This window comes from Dermacentor silvarum, chromosome 5, assembly GCF_013339745.2.
Source record: "Dermacentor silvarum isolate Dsil-2018 chromosome 5, BIME_Dsil_1.4, whole genome shotgun sequence".
Taxonomy (NCBI): Eukaryota; Metazoa; Arthropoda; class Arachnida; order Ixodida; family Ixodidae; genus Dermacentor; species Dermacentor silvarum.
In genome coordinates this window covers 38,031,912-38,051,100 of record NC_051158.1, presented here as the reverse complement: position 1 = coordinate 38,051,100, position 19,189 = coordinate 38,031,912, and the positions used below count along the sequence as shown (strand labels likewise).

The window sequence follows — 19,189 nt, the reverse complement described above, 5'->3', positions numbered from 1 at the left end:
AGACAGGGGTAATTGGAGATCGCAGGGAGAGGCCTTCGTCCTGCAGTGGACATAAATATAGGCTGCTGATGATGATGATGAAATTACTAATAGCTAAATAGTCTTGCATCTTCCAATCTACTATTTAAAGGCTAAGAAGACTTAACGTCCCACACGGTCGCTCGGGTTGAAATACGTGGCACGAAAAGACGCTCTAACAGTCCTTAAAAAAAAAAAACATATATACCCGAGACACACACGCACGCAGGAAAAGAACAAAAAAAAAAAAACCTAATAGCTGATAGCCTTGCCGCTTCCAACGTACTGCAAGCTTTTTCAACCTACTTTTTGTACGAGCTCTAAACACGCACAAAAATTCACCAAAGATTACGACACTCCCGAATACGAAATTTGAGCGCCGCTCTATACGTGTTCTCATTTCGCGATATATTGGCTGGCGTGGACAATGTCTCGTGCGGCACGTTGCAAACGGAGCGAAGCGGCGGCGCCGACTGCCTCGCTTATCGAGGAGATTCACACCCACGCGTCACACCGCGGGGTGTGACGCGTGGTCGCGATGCGCAGCAGCCGCCGCAGACAGACCTCCGCTCATGCAGTGCTTTGTTTCCATACAGACGACGCGCGCTACTGTGGCGCCATCTCGTAGCCATCGTCACCGCACTACGTTTTTTCTTCTCACGCTTTCGCCATACCCTCCTCCGCTTTCCTCCTCGCGTTAATTCTTTTTGTTATGAGTGATGCGGACTATATGCTACGTATTCTCGACATGACGAGGTATCGTTTAATACGATTGTCATGTTCATACGACGTATACGAGTAACCTAACCGACCGATTCTTTATAGAAGTGGTTACAAGATACTCAGATCCCAAATGCGCCAAATACTTGTGAAGTCGGCTAAGAAGACCTTGTCTTGAATAGGTTACAAGTCTTTGGGAAATCTTTTTTACAGATATTCGAAAATGCGGAGGCGCAAGAATACAAGAAAGTGCATGCAGGATAGAAATTGTGATGACACCTAAGCAGACCCTGTTGTGGTATCGCAACAGGCCGCCTACCAGAGGGCTACCTGTGTTGATCAAGTTTATTCAGATAAGTTCATTAAGTAGGCGAAATCGGCAACAGCAAGGTAACTGAAAAAAAAGGTCACTGTGATTTAAAAACAATGTGCTGCTTTTCAGTTTCTGCTGTTTCTAGCTACTGCTGCCTGTGTGCAGCGTCTAAAAGCAAAAAAAAAAGAAACAAAGCAAATGAAATGTATATGCATCCCATCGAATGGTGTGTGCCTCAGTACAAATCTAAAAAAAAAAAAGATGCATACTATCGCCCCCCCCCCCCCCCTTAAGAATTTTAAGGTTCATAGGTTAGCAGGTATGCTCTTCCCACTCCCTCGTTTATCGTACGACGAAATTTTGCCTTGGAGGTTGTGAAAGAAAAGGTATTGCATTTAAAGTCCGGGCCTCATGGGCTAAACTACATCCTTCGCATTAAAATACGTGAGTAAATCAATCTTTGTTAAAATGCCTCAACAAGCATTCTTGGCAGCTATTTCTGCTGCAGTTAAAGTATTTTAATAAATTAAAATGTAAGTGCATCCCCGTCACTGAAAGAAGTTAATTTTGAGAAGCGGGCGCTCACACAAAGGTGGCGGGTCATGGTAGGTTTGGTACTACTAGAAGGGGTCACCTATTGAAAAAATTTTGAGAAACGCTGCTGTAAACGGACAGTCAGTTTACCCTGACAAAGCATTATTGGAAGACTCTGTATTCGATAGTTTCGCGATAATAGGTCGACCATTAGAATGAAGAATGACTGTTAAAGTTAAGTTCTCTTTAATTTCACGCCAGAATCTGAGCGCCGGTGCGTCATTGTGAAGTCACTGATATCAAAGTATACAGATATTTTTTTCGCATTTGGACCACTTTGGATCAATAAAAGTTAGCAACATTTCCCAAGCTCAATCTTTGACTCGTTTAGAATACAGCGCAGTTTAGTTTTACCGATATACAACTTGTAGTTGCCGATTTCAATCTTTGACTCCTTTAGAATACAGCGTATTCTATTTCAGCTGATATACAACTTGCAGACGCCGTCAAAGTCTATGACGTCACGGCGATCTGTTGCGGGAACTTCACGGCACTGTCGCCACCTGCCGTTGGATTTTACAACTTTTCGCGCTTACGTAGCCTCTTTGCGCTGTAAGAGCGGTAAGAGCGGCTTTTTGGTATTGAGCAATATTAATTTACTAACACGGGTGCAGTCTTCATTTTTTTTTCATTTTTAAAGTGTCCCCTTATGGAAGAAGAGCGCCAGAGTGGGACAATGAGTTTTCCGATAGAAAAACTTAATACCCCTCCCCTACCGGGATCAGGTGTGCACGCGAAACTTGTCCAGCCCTAGGGGAGGGGTTGGTTAGTTATTTGAGCGTGTGAGAATCATTAAAGAGTCATGGTTGCTGGTGGATGAGAAACGGTGGATTCGCCCAGCGAGCTTGCACAAGTTCACGGGCCCGCTCCCGTTTTCATTCTTTGAAGACTGCCTCCTCTTCAGCGGAGCGGACCAAGCGCGGCCCACCCATAGCGCAGCTGGCCTTTAACTGGCGAGAAACGGCGCGCGCGTAGCGAGCGAACCCTCCCTTTCCCTTCTCCGGAGTGAGGGAGCGCTTGTGACTGCCTGGGAGAGTGACGTCATCCGGCGCGCCCCTTGCGGGAGCGGAGGGTTTTCGGCGCGCCAGCTGTGTGTGAGGAGGGTTTCCGGCCGCCAGCTTCGGTGAGGAGGGGAACCAGCTGTCAAGCGCCGGCGCGCAACCGTGGAGTTTTCGCGTACGACAGCCACACCGACGGCGACACGAGTGAGACAATACAAGCTTCGATTGAAAAAAGAGAAGTGACTACTTACAGAATGCGCTGGTACGTCATACCCCACATGCCCAAGTAAAGGTCGCCTTGAGGAAACTGCTTCCAAATGCGCTTGAGTTGATGGTCACCCTTAAACAAGTATAGGCCGTACTGGTAGCTCGTGTCCCAGTCAATCCTGTTGTCCTTCTCCTCTGCGTGCACAAGCAAGACAATTCAGGGAACTCAAAAATATACATTTGCATGAGCTGCATTTGCACGAGCTACATACAAGTGTTTTTTCCGAGTGTGAAAGAAGGCCGCGAATACACGCAAAGAGCCTGGAGTAGGCAGTCGCGCGGCAATATTGCGTGCATTCGCGGGCTTCTTTCACACTCGGAAAAACACTTTTGTGTAGCACGTATTGAGCAGCAGAAAGCTGTATCGGGAGTTTCTAATGTTGCTCTACAATTTTTTCATTGACACTTTTAATCTAATTATAATATTTGAGAAGCTGAATAATTAAGACTGATTATCTAAGTAGGCAGATTGCAAAAAAATAATAATGAGAATCTCCAAGCGACCGCAAACAACATTACCTTGTTTCTAGCTGTCCAGCTACGTAGCATTTGCATATTTTTAAATCTTGGTGCATCATAGTTGGGACACCCTCTATATATATATACAGGGTGTTTCAGCGAACACTCATAAAATTTATTTAAGGTTGCCTGTGGCAGATAGCCCGATTCTAGTTAATGAGCTGGTCTACTTGAAGAGGCGGACATTACTTTCACAAAAAATTGAAATGCATTATCGACTAATTAACAAAAATTTACTAATTAAGTTTTTAACTAATTACCTCATGGCCCATATTGCAATTTACAAACTGTAGCCGTGGAGTTCGCAAGACGGATCAACTTAGAATTAATTCTCAGGATGACACGAGTTTCGAGATATTAATTCCCAAACTTTGCGGAAAAATGCATCGGCGTTCCAGTTAATTTTGTGCTTCAGTGGAAAAAGCGACGGTATGCTAAGAACCCAACTGGAACGCCAATGCATTTCTCCGCCAAGTTCGGGAATTAATATCTCGAAACTGGTGTTATCCCGAGAATTCGTTCCAAGTGGGTCCGCCTTGCGAACTCCACGGCTACAATTTGTAAATTGCAATATGAGCCATCAGGTAATTAGTTAAAAACCTAATTAGTGAATTCCTGTTAACTATTCGATTATGCATTTCAATTTCTTGTGCGAGTAATGTCCGCCTCTTCGAGTAGACCAGCCCATGAACTAGACTTGTGCTCTGCCACAGGCAACCTTTAAGAATTTTTGAAGGTGTTCGCTGAAACACCCTATATATATATATATATATATATATATATATATATATATATATATGAGAGCAACTCCATATTCCGGGGTAGCCCATATTTTAGTTGACGTTAAAAGAAAGAAATGGAGCTGGACAGGCCATGCAATCCCACAGGTTGCATGGCCTGTTACAGAATGGGTGTTACAGACTGGGTGTTGCAGAATGGTGGAGTCGAGGACGGCCGAAAATTAGGTGGGATGAGGAAATTAATAAATTTGAAGGCGCAAGTTGGAATCAGGTACGGTAAGATAGGTAGAGGCTTTCATTCTGCACTGGACATACAAATAGGCTGATTACGATTATGTCCGCCTCGTCTAGGAACTCCTGCGAAAACGCCATGTTCACTACCTACATAACCTTTTATTGAAAGATCCGTATAGCAAGCAGTGTCGCCCGAAAGGCGAATCATCGATTGCGATAGCAAATTAGTAGGCAGCTATACGAAGCAAGGACAGTAGTTTCATCGGACATATAACCTAGTGAACATTTGCTTACAAACTGAATTGATAGGCACGGTGCCACGCGCACACAGTCAAGCAAACACATCGCACTCGATGAGCGCGGACACTCGCTGTCAAAACGCTGGCGTGAGGAAGCGCGGTGGCAGCAGCGAGCGAATTAAACTTCGCGCTGCCTCTCGCGTAAAGCGAACTAAGCGGCCTTGAACACAGCTCACACTAAGCCATAAGCCCTCAACGCACCTAGATTCTGTACTCATCGTAGATCGCTTTCAAGATAGGACTCGCGCGGTCGCGCTAAGCCGCGTCACACGCAGCCGCCACCTGCGTATGACTGCATATTTCAGTTGCATAAAACAACTGCATATTTCGTTGCTTAAACGCAGAGATGAAGATGGAACTACCCGTAGTACATTGCCACGTTGCTGGCGCGTCCGGCATTTTCGCGCAATTTCAGTGACTGCGAAACACGGGTTGCTCAAGGTTGATCTAGATCAATTGAGCGTCAAATTCCTTGAAAGCGGATGACAAGAATACGCGTATGAGTAAACGACTACTTTACAGTTACACATGGGGGCACCGTAATTTATACCGAGAATCAATATTTTGAGTAATCACTTCCGAGTGAACTTATAAAAAAATGTAGAAGGCAATGTGCAATCAAGGCCATGCGTTGCCACATTGTTTCGAATTCGAGTATCATTTATAGATATTGCAGCGACGCAGATCTCGAGGCTTTGCGAACATGGACGCCGTTAGCCAGTTCTTTTTTTTTTTCAACCACCTAGCATGCACGCCTAATATGACGTGGACCATCCCGCGTTTTAGAAAACTAGTTGCAACTCACTGTCCACGAGTTTCTTCGACGTAAACTCGATACGCTGGTCTGAAGTCCTGTGGTATGTGTAGGTGTACATCCGGATGTAGACGTAGTCGGTGCACTGATGAACCGGACCCCAGACTTTTGGGGTGAGAAACTCGAACACGCAGATGAGTGTGAAACGACCTGCGAAACAGAAGCAGCGCGATTAACAGTTAACCTAAGAGAAAGCTTTAGCTCGGGAGTTCCTCTCTAAATACTGGTGCGTTTAAATTTGATGATGAATAGCTCAGATTGAGGCCATGTTCAATATTTAAAAGAAAAGTGTATGGGGTGCATTAAAATGCGACTTCCTCCAGACTTAATTACCCTAGAAAAAACGGTTCCCAAGGCTCTAATAAAAAAGGTAACTAACAATTACATGGTGACATGTAGTTACGGTTTTCAGTAGCACATGCTGCGTTTTGGCGACATCAATGTCACCGCTCATGTCGAGGTACGTGTGTTCAGATTCTGGTCTGACTGGTAAACGGCGTGCTGGAACGTACCGTATTTCTCGCATATAACTTAACGGGTGTGGTTTATATGCAAGGGCGGGTTATACGCGCGAAAATACGGTATGAGCGCATGCGCTTTTCCAACGCGCATGCGTATGGCCAAAGCTTGGCTATACGCATAGAGCAAAAGCAAACGTTGATACAGGCGTGCGTCGGCTATCATCCCAAATGTCGTACACTTTTTCGGAGCCCCCCCTAGCGGGTGGTGTCGGCATATTTCAGCCTGCACACTCGAACTGCCGCAGCGCCTCGTGGCCAAGCGCTGGTTTCCCATAGGTATCATTGGTTTGCCTAAATTTTGTTCTTTTTCTGTCTTCAAAGGACTTCGTGACAAAATATTTTGTTATACAACGCGAGAATTCAGCGGCGTGCCTCATCATCACATCGTGCGTCCGGCAGGTAAAACCCCATAATTCAATTTTTAATTTAGCGGCAATTCGCAATGACAAGGCGTGCGCTCAGAAACTATAGTTTCCTTGACGAAGGCGAAGCGCGATAAATAACGTCACAATGACATTTGAAACCAGAAGCACTGACACTACCAAGTCCAAGTCCTTGTACCAAGTCCTTGTACTAGGTATCTTTCTCGTGGTAACTGAAGGACAGCGAATTTTTTTTTTATCATAACCGCTATGGCTTCGAACCACCACGCTTCGATAGCTGCAAAGCTCTCGCGCGAGAACCCGCGAAACTGAAGACGCTAGTCGGTGTGCGTTGTCAGGAGAGAAGTCCAGCGGTACCCCTTGAACGGTGCTAACTAAACAAAAACGCTCAGTATTTTTGGGACAATTAGCCGAGTCTACGGCAACGAGATTTGAAGCGGTAAGGAGCAAAAGAAGTTGCGCTGAGCAGTGTAATTGGATGACGTCATTCACGCGTCAACGAATGGGCAAGTGACTGCAGTGGCCCTTCAAGCTTTAAACGAGAAGCGGTTCAACGCTGACAACGCACTGTTCCAGTCGAACGGGACCCTTCAAAAGCGCTGACGGAAAGAAACGCTCTGTTTTTTCTCTGTTTTTTGCTTTTTCCTATGTCGGACTGTGGTTCTATTTATGGTCGTTCGATTCTGCTGATGTGAGTGAAATAGAAAACAGTTCTCATTGTCTTGCGTGCATGAAGGCTCTTTCTTCTGATGGAATCTCATGCGGTCAATGCCGCAATTTAGAAAGTGCGCAGGATCGACTAAAACTGCCCGCAAAAGCATCGTCAATTCTGTCATCGATTTCTCTACGTGTTATGCTTGCAAATCGGCCGAAGTTCGAACCCGAAAGGCCGTGCACAATCAGCAACCGAACGATAATGAAAAGGCAACGACTAAAGAGCTTTCACTGAACGATACCATGGCTCCAATTGAATCACTGCCGTCGAAAGTTTCAACGAAAAGTTAGAACGCCTAGAAAAAGTAGAACCAATTAACTGCCGAAAGGCAAATGTTGAACATAGAGAGATACTTTCTAAGTTGGAGGAACAATTAACATAAACCATTGCAGGAATGGGGGGGGTTCTTATGAGCACATGTCTTCACAGTAGGGCATAATACTAAGGTGATTAAAACACAAAGTAAGGATATTCAATGTCTGCAGGCAACCACCGAGAACTTAGGAACTAAATCAGAAATTTTGGTAGTGGAGGTCACACGGACGAAGCTAATGGTAGTAAGTTAAAACTGTAAAGGTCGTCGACGTTATTTAGAAATTTACTTAATACCTCAAAAGGTGAAAACCTGAGAGATGTCTTGAACCAATGCGCTGACAAATAGGATTCGACTAAGCCAAGGGATGGACAGATAAATTCCATTCACAGAATTAGAATTCGGATAGGGGCAACTGCACTTATACTGGTAACGTTTTCTAACAGATGAATTGGAAATGCGTGGCTAGTCACAATGCTACGACTATAGTGAAATAACATCTTTAAAAATGAAAGCATGAAATAATAAAAAAGCGCAGCAGTTTTTGTGGATGGCAAAGAATTCAGCTAAAGAGAAATTGTGTACGTTTGTATGGATGAAGAATGAGAAAGCATTCGTATGAAAGCCGGATGGACCGAGTTCTGTCAGAATTGAAAATAAAGAGATTTTAACCAAAATGACATTTTCATGGAAGTAGAATCTAGCTCAGTTAAAGACTGGGTTATATCTCGGCAGAGGTACTTCAGCGAAGAAAAAGCTGTATGTCTTTATCTGATTCATCTTACCATTAGAAGTATCGATAAAGATTTGTGTTTGGGAGAACTTTGTTTTGAGCCATACAAAATTTTATCTTATGAGATTATTCTAACCGAAGTGAACGTAAGTAATATGAATGTTAAATTATATCAGGTAAGAAAAAATTAGGAATTTTATCTACGGCGTCATGAAAGAAAAAGAGTAGGTGTTATAACGTGTGTTAGAAACTATTGGTTATGCGAACAATAGTCTACAGCAATGAAAAAGGCAAAGGTACTACTGCTATCAATCGAATGTGCAAATGCATCATTAATAATCTGAGCTGCAATCTACGGGCTACCAGACAAGAACATACGGGAATTTCCGGTTTGACTACAGCATTTCTTAAAGAGAATTGAGAAACGCAATAACATAATTTTGGTAGGTGATCCAGACATAAATAGTTATTTCCCTGCTAAATGTTATGTCAGAGATTGTTTATCTCTCACTTCAAGTTACGCGTTAGAAACTAACGCAACAGGATTTGCGCGAGAAAAACATTCGGGGTAACACACTTACGACGCCATGTGTAGGTCCCATACTCACTGCGGGTTTCTAGCATGCAAGCACTAAATCGTGTCGTAAATAAAAGTGGCTGATCACCCCATTACTACTCTTACAATGTTCAGTGAAGAGGTAACCAAGTCGCTGGAGGAAACTAGACAAAACATTCTATGGGATACCTTAATAACGCGAAGCATCTTACAAGCATACAAGAAGCTACACTAATGTTAGCAAGGAATAAATAAAATAATAACGAGCTAAACGAAAGTAAATTTCATTTAGGAAAATCATGAAATCTAGTGAACTCGTTAACAAGCAGACAAACGAAACACAGTATTCACGAAATCATATAAGCAATAATTTTCCTATAAAACAAATGGGTTAATTGGCAAACGTATTTAACGAATGTTTTCCAAATATATCTAAGAAACTCAAGGAAAACTTCACCAAGGTGGCACAGGACATAAATTTCAAACGAAACGTTAGCTCTGCATATTAAGTAAGGTAAGAAGTTTTGATGTTTGGGACGTAATAGGTCATTTTCTATTTTTAGAATGCCAGGATATGACGGAGTTTGATTTCGTGAGTTACAAATCTACTTTATACGTTTAAGGAGAGTGCCGGTATAAATCTATTCAGAATTATTTAGGACGGGTCACATTGTAACGCAATCAAAGTGTCCTTAATTAGACTAATTTACAAAAGCGCGGAAAAAAAAAGGAAAGAGCCCAACAACTATAGACCTACAGCAATCTTGCCCGCATTGTCTGGTGTTCTGGAGGAGCATATGTACAAGAAAATGCTATTTTGTGAAAATTTTCATCTCTTGTCAAGCTAGTTCTAGTTGCATGGGTGGTCCTAGTTGCTTGGGAAGCACAGTCACTCTGCTAGAAGACTCTGCATACGTAGCTAATAATGAAATAGATAAAAGTGATACTATATTTGGTATTCTTCTAGATCTGAAAAAAAGGGAAGCGTTCAGCATGCTCAAAAATGAAATACTACTCGCGAAGCCAGCCCAAAATAAGATTCCATAGGCCCGACATGGAGGTTTTGAAAGACTACTTTAAAAACTGATATTGGGTTGTTCGAATTAAAAATACAGACGGTGATCTTATCCACATAAAATACAGAGTCCCATAAGAATCCGTGCTATGACCCCTGCTCGTTGACTTGTATGTCACCGATTTTGGCCAATGTATCACTTCACTAATATTTGTACCAATTTGCACATGATACTGCTTTAATATTACCACTTGAAAATGATAATGAAAATGTTACTTTACTTCAAGAAGACACTTCAAAGAATTAATTATTCTGTTTTTTTTTTGTGTCCGTCTGTTGCGCTTTTTTTCTCCTAAACATTTGTTGACAACAAAAAAGAAACGCGGATGTTAAGTAAGCAACGGGTAGATCCATGAACCATCTGTTTACCCTAATATGGCTCCTTGTCACATCAATTAGGTGAGCAAACTGTTAATAAAGCCCAATTTACTCAAGGTACGGCCACGTCTGACGAAATGTTCGGTGAGCCCCTTTCTGTCAGTATAGTGGTTGAAAGTATAATTTTTTCTTTCTTCGTAATGCTGCGGGCATGCGATTAACTTTTTTGTGCTTTGAGCAAATGATTCAATTCTCGTTACGAATAAAGAAAAACACGACTTGACTGACTGGACAACAAAGTGGTATTTATTCATTCAGTAATTACGAAGACTCACTACAAAGTGCACAATTGATCATCCTACCATGCACCTCTGAGTTCTTTCGTCGTAGTCTAGAGAAACTTGGAATTGGGATCGCAGTTGGCGAATTCAACGCATTTAATTATTCACCGCTAATTGTAGTACGTGGCTGCAGTGGTTGTATCGGGCGACTCTAATGCCGAATTTGAAGCTGCAATAGCTCATTACAAAAAAATAAGCCTTCCTACGAACACGGGCTAACAATGCTCCCTGTTGCGCAGCAAAATCTAACCACGTGATCAAAAATAACGTTTCACGGTAGAAAAAAAAAAAGGCCTCAGGCATAGTTGAGAGATGAAAGTTGTTAGTCGCCGCACGCGACAGGTATACGCCATCACAGGAAGCGCTGCCATACATTGTGCGACTTGAGTAGCGAATGGTAAATCGAAGAATGACGTTCTTACGTGGTGGTTTTCCCGGTCGTGATGCTGAAAAATAAAAAGAAATAAAATCACGCGCCACTCCGCTGCTGCGTAGGTGGTTTACCAGCGAAGCAGTTTAGCACACGACATAGAGTCGACAGAGAATTTAAATCAAAGGTACGAGCAAATTTTATTCCTTTTGATCGGTGAAGGCGGTCATCCCGAAGAAAGACGCACGCGCACACACTTTTTTGTTTTGATCGGCGGCATACATTCGCGTGGAATACTACCGCCACCTCGGGGAGCCGGAGGAAATTAGACACGCGCGACGGGACCGCCACGCGGGGAGAGCGGAAGGAAATAAGGCATGCAAGCGCTTGGAACGATGAGAAAGAGAGGGCGGTGCGAGCGTACACATAGCCGACGCGGGTCGCACAGTGGGAAATCTTGAGAAACCCGTATTGCCTACCTGAGTCTACTGATCTTGAAAATGGTGCCTATATTGATAACTAATCTACTGAAAATGCATATCGAAGTGACGAGGCGTACAAGCTTTTGCATAGAACGAAGCGATTTTGCATCAAACTCGGTAGCTCAGTTTTTGCACACGCAGATTTGTTGACGGACACGAAAAATGCACGGAACCCTAGCTATAGATAGCTTCGCTGTAAAATCAATCAAATCAAAACGAAACGAAGGGCTTTCGATTGCGAGTTCATTATTACGTGCAAAAAATACAAATCGACACTCTAAAAAAATTCGAAGGACAATACAAAGTCTTAGCGATCACGTATGTCAAGGCTAGCAACGGGAATGCCCGTCAACATGTCTGAGTATAAATTGAAAAGAGTGCGCATTTCTGTGCATATTTAGCATTCTCCATTTCTCTGTTGCTCCTATACGGGGTGATCATTTGTAAGTTTTAGGAATTTTTTAAAAATCGCCTGTGGCAGATAGCATAATTCTTGTCGTTGAGCTGAAGTATACGAAGAGACGGACATTACTAGCAAGAGAAATTGAGACACATATTCAACTAATCAACATATTTTCACTAATTATCTTTTTAATTATTTACTTTACGGCACATATTGGAGTTTATAAATTGTAGCCGACGAAGATTACAAGATGCATTCACTTGAAATTAATCTCATGAGTGACGCCAGTTTCGAGATATAGTTCCCCAAAGTGTGGGATGAAATACACGGGCGTTCCAGTTTAGCAGCACTTAGCATTTCCTAGCAAAACTTGGCCAAGCCTAGTAAAAGCTGAAAGAAACTAGGACGATCTCAAGCTCCGCTGTTTACTCCAGCCTTGCAACACTAGTACAAGCTGCCCACATTTTTGTGCTTCAATGCATAAAAGAGCGTTATGTTGAAAAAGTAACTAACACAGTGCATTATTACGGCGAGCTTGATGGCGCATATCTCCAAACTGGTGTCATTCTGGAAATTCATTCGAAGAGGATACGAGTTGAAATTTCACCGGCTACAATTCGCCAGTTGCAATACGTGCTGTAAAGTTATTAAATAAAAAGTTTATAAGTGAATATTTATTTAGTTGAATAAGTGTTTCGGTTTCTCGTGCGAGTAATGTCTGCCTCTCTGAATAATCCAGTTCAACAACAAGAACTATGCTAACCCGCCGTGGTTGCTTAGTGGCTATGGTGTTGAGCTGCTAAGCACGAGGTCGCGGAATCGAATCCCGGCCACGACGGCCGCACTTCGATGGGGGCGAAATGAGAAAACACCCGTGTACTTTGATTTAGGTGCATGTCAAAGAACCCCAGGTGGTCGAAATTATTCAGGAGTCCCCCACTATGGCGTGCTTCATAATCAGACCTTGGTTTTGGCACGTAAAACCCCATAATATAATTTAGAACTATGTTATCTGCGACAGCCGATGTTTGAAAATTCCGGGAAAATTAAAAAGATGATCCCGTAAATGTGTGTCTGCAATGTCAATTCGAGGGTTCCGTGGACCTGGTCAAGCCGATGGGCGCCGCCTTTAATCCAAATTGATTTGAACAAAGCAATCACTGTTAACTTGTGATTATTAGGGCGGCTAGGCGGACATATGTTGAGTCTCGCTAAAGCTCTGCCGTCATCTGGTAGGCCAGAAATCAAATACTTTCGCTGATCGCTGGCGTCTCTTCTTAGGCTTAGTCCAAAAGAAACAGCTGATATGAATTATAACAACAATGCATCGCTAACTCTTTATTCTCCGCACGGGATAAGGATATAGGCGATGGTTGATTTCACCCTTTATGTCCTGCTGCGACGACGAACATCAAGTTACAAGAACAAACTAAGATCGCAGCGGGCTGTCTGTCACGCAATCACGCTGAAGACGCGCATGCGCACAGGGTGCTTCGCGGTAACGCATCACGGTAGCGAATCACACGTCACGCAAAGGTAAAGCTTTCAGGTGGTGTCCAAATTCGTGCCTGAGGGACAGTTTCCTCTGAGCAGCAAAAACAAATCCCGAAGGCTGTACTTTTGCAGGCTGCATGCACCGGAAGTGATCTGCGGAGTAGGAAACACGTCATAGGCGTCATGTTATGCTCAACTTAATTACGGGTACAAAAGACGAGGCAGAGCGGTGCCGCCGACAGAACGCGGTCGTTACGAGTATACAAGCTCCGCATGCACTTACGTATTCCCGGAAATGCTGTTGTCGTAGTTGTTGTTGTCGTAGTTGTTGTCGTAGTTGTTGTTGTCGTAGTTGTTGTCGTAGTTGTCGTTGTTGTAGTTGTTGTCGTTGTTGTTGTAGTCGTAGTTGTTGTCGTAGTTGTCGTTCTAGTTGTCGTAGGCGGCGTAGTCGGTCGCGTTGACCTCGTAGTCGGTGGCGTAGACGGCGGCATTGGCCGTGGTGTCCTGAAGGTCACGGGAGGCACTGTCGGCGGGACAGGCCGTGTTGTGATGGCCACGGGGGGCGCTGTCGGCGGCACTACAGGAGGCGTGGTCGCTTGCGTGCTTGGGATGACTTGCGGAGCAGCTGCGAAGTTGAACGGGACAATTATTCTGGTCTATTGACCCTTTTCGCGGCAATCCCGTGGACGTTGCCATGTTTGATCACGTGGTGACGCGTCCATCGCTTGCTTCAACTACCTCTGTTGCCTCCGTGTTTACAATGGGTGTGTGTGTCGCCGGTGGGACTTAGCAAACCTCTGTTTCGGGAGATATCGTTGACGGTGACTGGGTGGACGACACGAAGCTTTGGCCGCAGCTTCAGAGAACATGCAAAAGCGCTTTCGGAGGTGATTAAGCTACGTCACGGCGCGAGCAGCGTATTCGGTGGTGCTTGCTCTAAAAACGGGGATAAATATGTATTCCACGCTATCCAAACTTTCTGCTCGTGAATTCAGTCAGGATTAGTGTGTTTTGCTATTTGTTCTTTATTCGGCAAATATTTTGAAGCAGTGGCTTGTCAGTTTCTGACACAGTGAAGTTCCTCGGTGCGGCCACTATCTGATTATTTTCTGCCTAATCGCTCGCGGGTGTGCTCAGTTCCGATAGATTTGTTCATGCTGCGCACAAGGCTTGAAACGTAGCAGTTTTGTACATTGTAATACCTTGTAGCAAACATATATTACAGCTAGTAACTCGCTTACACTTGTGGACCGTCACAAAACATTCAGCTTCGACCATTCGTGCGCCATAGGTGTAGTCCGTCATTTATTGAGCGTATACAGTGCGCATATATTCAAGTGTGCGCCCATTCACTTATTCTTGATACGTCGGCGGTAGAGTGGGCGTAAGTTTTCCTGCCACTTGGGACTAGATGTGTATACATAACGTGCGCGAAACTTACTATGACAGGAAGCGGCGCTACTCCCTTTGTCATTGTTTAACGAGCAGTACTCACTCTTGCCGACGTAACGAGGCTGAAGCCCTTTCTTTGGAGGTTAGCGATACAACGCCGGCGGATGAGCAAATCTCTGTATCGTTGAGGAAAGCCGTACATCACGAAGTGCCAGTAACACGTACGGACAGTTGCAGCAGCGGTCCGCGAACTTGGCCACACAGATTCATCCCGTTTCTTAATATACTAGTCACAGCTTTTGCAGTCAACTACTGCACACGTCTGCAGTCCACATGATTCAATCCAGCATGCTTGGAGCACAGTGCGTCCTGTGTGGCTTACGTGAGTGGCGCACCGTTTCTCTCAAGCCTTTCAAACGAAGCATCATCTCAAAAGTATATTTCGTTTTTTGTTTTTGTTTTCATTTCGTGTCGCAGTGCACACCGCACAAACGCCTTAGGCAAGGGCGTAGACGTCTGCAGAGTTATGAGAAACACTACTGACCCCATTTCGCGGAGCAGTTTGTTCGAGAGAAACGAGATGGCGCTTCCGGCGGCGTGCCGCACGTGGCCTAAGCGACAGTCCACGAATACGAAACCATTACCGCTTCTAGCTTGCGTCTGTGCGATCAGCTGTCGGAAATGCAACGGAATTTTCGATAACGCACCGTGCTCCAATCATGCTGGATTGAATCGTGTGGATTTAAGACGTGTGCAGTAATCGACTGCGAAAATAGTGGCTGTAATATTAAGCAATGGGATGAACCTGTGCGGCAAAGTTCGCGAACCGCTGCTGCAACTGTCTGTACTTGTTACTGGCACTTCGAGATGTACGGCTTTCCTCGACGATACAGAAATTTGCTCATCCGCCGGCATTGTATCGCTAACCTCAAAAGAAAGGACTGCTCTCAAATTTCGAATTAGGGAGCATCGTAAACGTGGGTGAGATTTTTTATCTGTCCCTCTTTTTACTATCATTAGTGCGAAAGCTATTCGACCATCGGTAGTATGAATAGTACACAAACAGTTCTGCGCTGACGTGTGCGTAACGAACTACAATGTAATTAACTGTACTCGCATTTACACTTTCTGGTAGTTTTGTAATTTAACGATTCCTTTGTTTACTAGATCTGTATAACGTTCGCTGTTTTTCAAATACCTTTTTTTCAGTAACCAATTAGATGTAACCAGCTTACTTTACTGGCGAGACAAGCTGCAACAGGAAACTCACACTCTTACACCCCTTTTTGTAGACAGAAGTAATTGGCCATTAAACGTACAGGGTCGACCACATCTAAGGTGAACACCTCATTAGTATTCAAGACATCATAGAAGCTGATGTTCAGTACACGATTAGAAAAACCATTATTGTCTTTATCGACACCATGGTTACACATCGTATAACGAACATCTCACTCCGTGAAGTAGAATAAACTCTGTAGTTTTACCGGCTTGAATACTAATGAGGTGTTCACCTTAGATGTGGTCGACCCTGTACATGTTCCCATCTGCCTGATACGTGACTCATACACACTTAATGCTTACGATTGTCACATTCTTGGAGATGAATAATATACAGCTTAATATACTTTTTTTTTCTTGCACGTTTCGGTGGACTTGCAATCACACGTAAGCGAGCTCGGCACTCAACAAAATCTAAAACAGGAATAATTCAAATAAGCAAAGAAAAAAAAAAACTGCATTACTATCGTGTGTTCTGTTGAGTGTCTTTCTGCAGTTTTGCCATGCTGCTGCTATTCTACTGGCGGCACGGACCCAGTCAGGCAAATGCTTGTCTTTAGCCGTGTCCCCTAAGACAGTCTGCAATAATGTTTTAATAAAACATTCAAGAAAGAAAAAAAACGGGGAATTTAGACCGCTAAATCTCGTGATCTCACTGGTTACAGTAAAACAGGCGCACGCCCTGAATCCGGCGCGCTTGCGACACAATCTTGAGACAACGTGTTGTGTAACTGTCAAACACAAAGAAGGCGTTACGAACGTTGCAGTAAAGCAGAAGGCTTCCGATTCAATCTTGACGGAACAATCAGATATTGCGCCTGAACAAGTGACTATGCAAAGTGCATCGCCAACTTCGTCCGCTGGGCGAAATTTGAGCGCGAACGAACCGGAAGTGCAATTCATACCCGTCCCGGTTATTCATATATATGCGCAACGCTTTATTTCAGTACAACGGAACGGGAGCCATTGTAATATATGCGGCTTTGAAGTTGACTTACGTGTCGTGTCTGGCGGTCGAGGTGAAGGCGTTGGCCCTAGAACGAAAATACGTGCAAGAATGAACCAACATCGTCGATCATGGATGGAATAAAAGGTTGAACAACTAAGCAAGTCGAATATAATGCCTGATGATTTCAGACACACTGTCTGTCTGTTTAGCACGCTTTCCAAAAACCTTTCCACTTTCTTGGGTGCTTGCGCATGCGTACCAAGCACAGCGCTGGATCATACGTGAAAAAAACAACAACAAAACAGCGCCAAAACAGTTGACGAAGAAAGCACGCACACGAGTGGTCGTTAAACTTTGGGTAACAGCGCAAACAGACGACACACAAGCGCTGTCCCTTCTTGTGGTCGTCTGTTTGCGCTGTTACCCAAACTTAAGATGTACCAACTCGCCCAAAAATAAGTATCGATGAGTGGTCGTTTGTGTACCTAGCTACCTTTCATGGTTTTGGTTTATATTAGCGCCTCCCGAGGGCATCGGATCGCACCTCGACTGCGGCGGCCACGTTTCGATGAGGGTGAAATGCAAAAAAAAAAAAAAAAAAAGAAAGAAAGAAAGAAAACGCCGTATACCGTGCATTGGGTGCACGTTAAAGGGCCCCTAAACAGGTTTGGCCATTTTACACTGACAAGTACACGCTGACTATCGTGTCTGCCAAGTATTACATGAATGAGTAGAATAAGTTGATTATGTAAAGGAGAGCGCTCGCGTTTGTGTGGGTGGGCGATCACGTGTACGATTACGACGGACTTGATACTCGTAGTCGGAAAAAAATGATCAAATGGCTCGGTCCCGTCTACGGGCCGCATTTCGTCCAAGTTACGAGAAGAACAAGTACAGCCCTTACAGGAGTCTTAAACGGCAAGAGCGTTTCTACGGCCAGTTTCGGTTTCGTTTCTGCTGGATTTGTGACGTCATGGCGCAGTATGTTATCACGTGTGGAGCAGTACAGTGCCACGTTTTGACACTCGCACCGGTTCGCTAGGTTGTCCGCTATTGCTGCGACATTGACCTTCAAAACTTTAGTAGGAACGTATGAGGAGACAGAGTGAGCAGGAGCGAGTGTCAAAGCGTATCAATGCCCTGCTCCCACGTGACCCCATACTGTCGCGACACAGCATCCTCCCGGAAACCGAAAATGGCTGTAGAAAAGCGGTTCTAATGAATTACTTATGGCACTCTGAGGTATGCCAGTATCTGTTTTTCTTTTCTTTCTTCCTTTTTCTTTTTAGTATTTAATGGTCTATAGAACCTTCATCTATGCCAAAAAGAATGCATAGCCAAAAATATCGCGTCCGTACCGTGTTAGTAAAAATTGTTCAAAGTATTACAGAAACAATGTATATATATATATATATATATATATATATATATTTACTTTCTTGCCTTGGTAAACGAATGTCGGCTGCGTAATCACACTACAGAGCCTGAAATTTCCAACGCGATAAGGTTACGTCATGGTTAATTTCGACACTTACCACCTCCCTTGCCTATCTTTAGGTACTTCGGCGTCTCAGTATCTGTAAAAGGAAAATAGAGAAAACAGCGTAAACGTGAAAGTCTTCTGTAATCAATCCGTCTAAAGCCTAACGCGCGGCAAAACCGCTCGTGAAGATTGAGCCTGTCACGTAAAGCTCCGAAGTGATTCCAGTCCTCACGTCGCTTAGAATACAAAAGCGATACAAGAGCTGGACGATCACAAGAAGGAGTCACGCAGACGAGAGGGACGCACACACTGATAAGCCTGCGTACGTACAGCACCACTCGAGTTACCGAAGGTGCATGGGAATCCGATTTCCCGCTGTAACCAATACAAGTAACATGATCGGTGAACAAGTATGAACTTCCATCTAACCCGCAAACCGTGAGCTAGTATGAAACAAGCCACCAACTAAGTCAGCCAAAATGTTGAGCAAGCACGAGACAACAACCGAACTGGAATGAATCATGAAAGTTAAGTACGAACTAACTGTCAATAAGCAAAAATCATAAACCAGTATGAAACATGCACCTGTATGCGGACGACTCGACAGGTTAAAGCAGCATGAGATACCAATGACCCACAGCGACTAATCTAAGAAACCTAAACTATGAATGAAAAGTAGCCAAGTCATTACTCAGCAGAAACCATCCACAAGCATGAAACAAGTCACGAACTGAGGGAACATGGACCGTGAAAAAGAGCGGCGGAGGGGGGGGGGGGGGGGGGGGGCGTGAGTCAACAACCGATGTAACGTGACCTACGAAGAAACATGAACCGAATCCCACCTGAAGCCACGAACCACCG

At 44.1% G+C, this 19,189-nt stretch overlaps 1 protein-coding gene across 1 annotated transcript in view; it reads right to left on the bottom strand.

The window, feature by feature from the left end:
* Window positions 1-13,640, bottom strand: part of LOC125945608 (uncharacterized) — a 32,075-nt gene extending 18,435 nt beyond the window's left edge. The window contains exons 1-3 of the mRNA XM_049667710.1: window positions 13,507-13,640; window positions 5,511-5,669; window positions 2,898-3,048 (exon numbers count right to left, since the gene is read on the bottom strand). The gene's annotated coding sequence lies outside the window, so the exon portion shown is untranslated. The remainder of the gene's footprint in view (window positions 1-2,897; window positions 3,049-5,510; window positions 5,670-13,506) is intronic.
* Window positions 13,641-19,189: the final 5,549 nt, after the last annotated feature.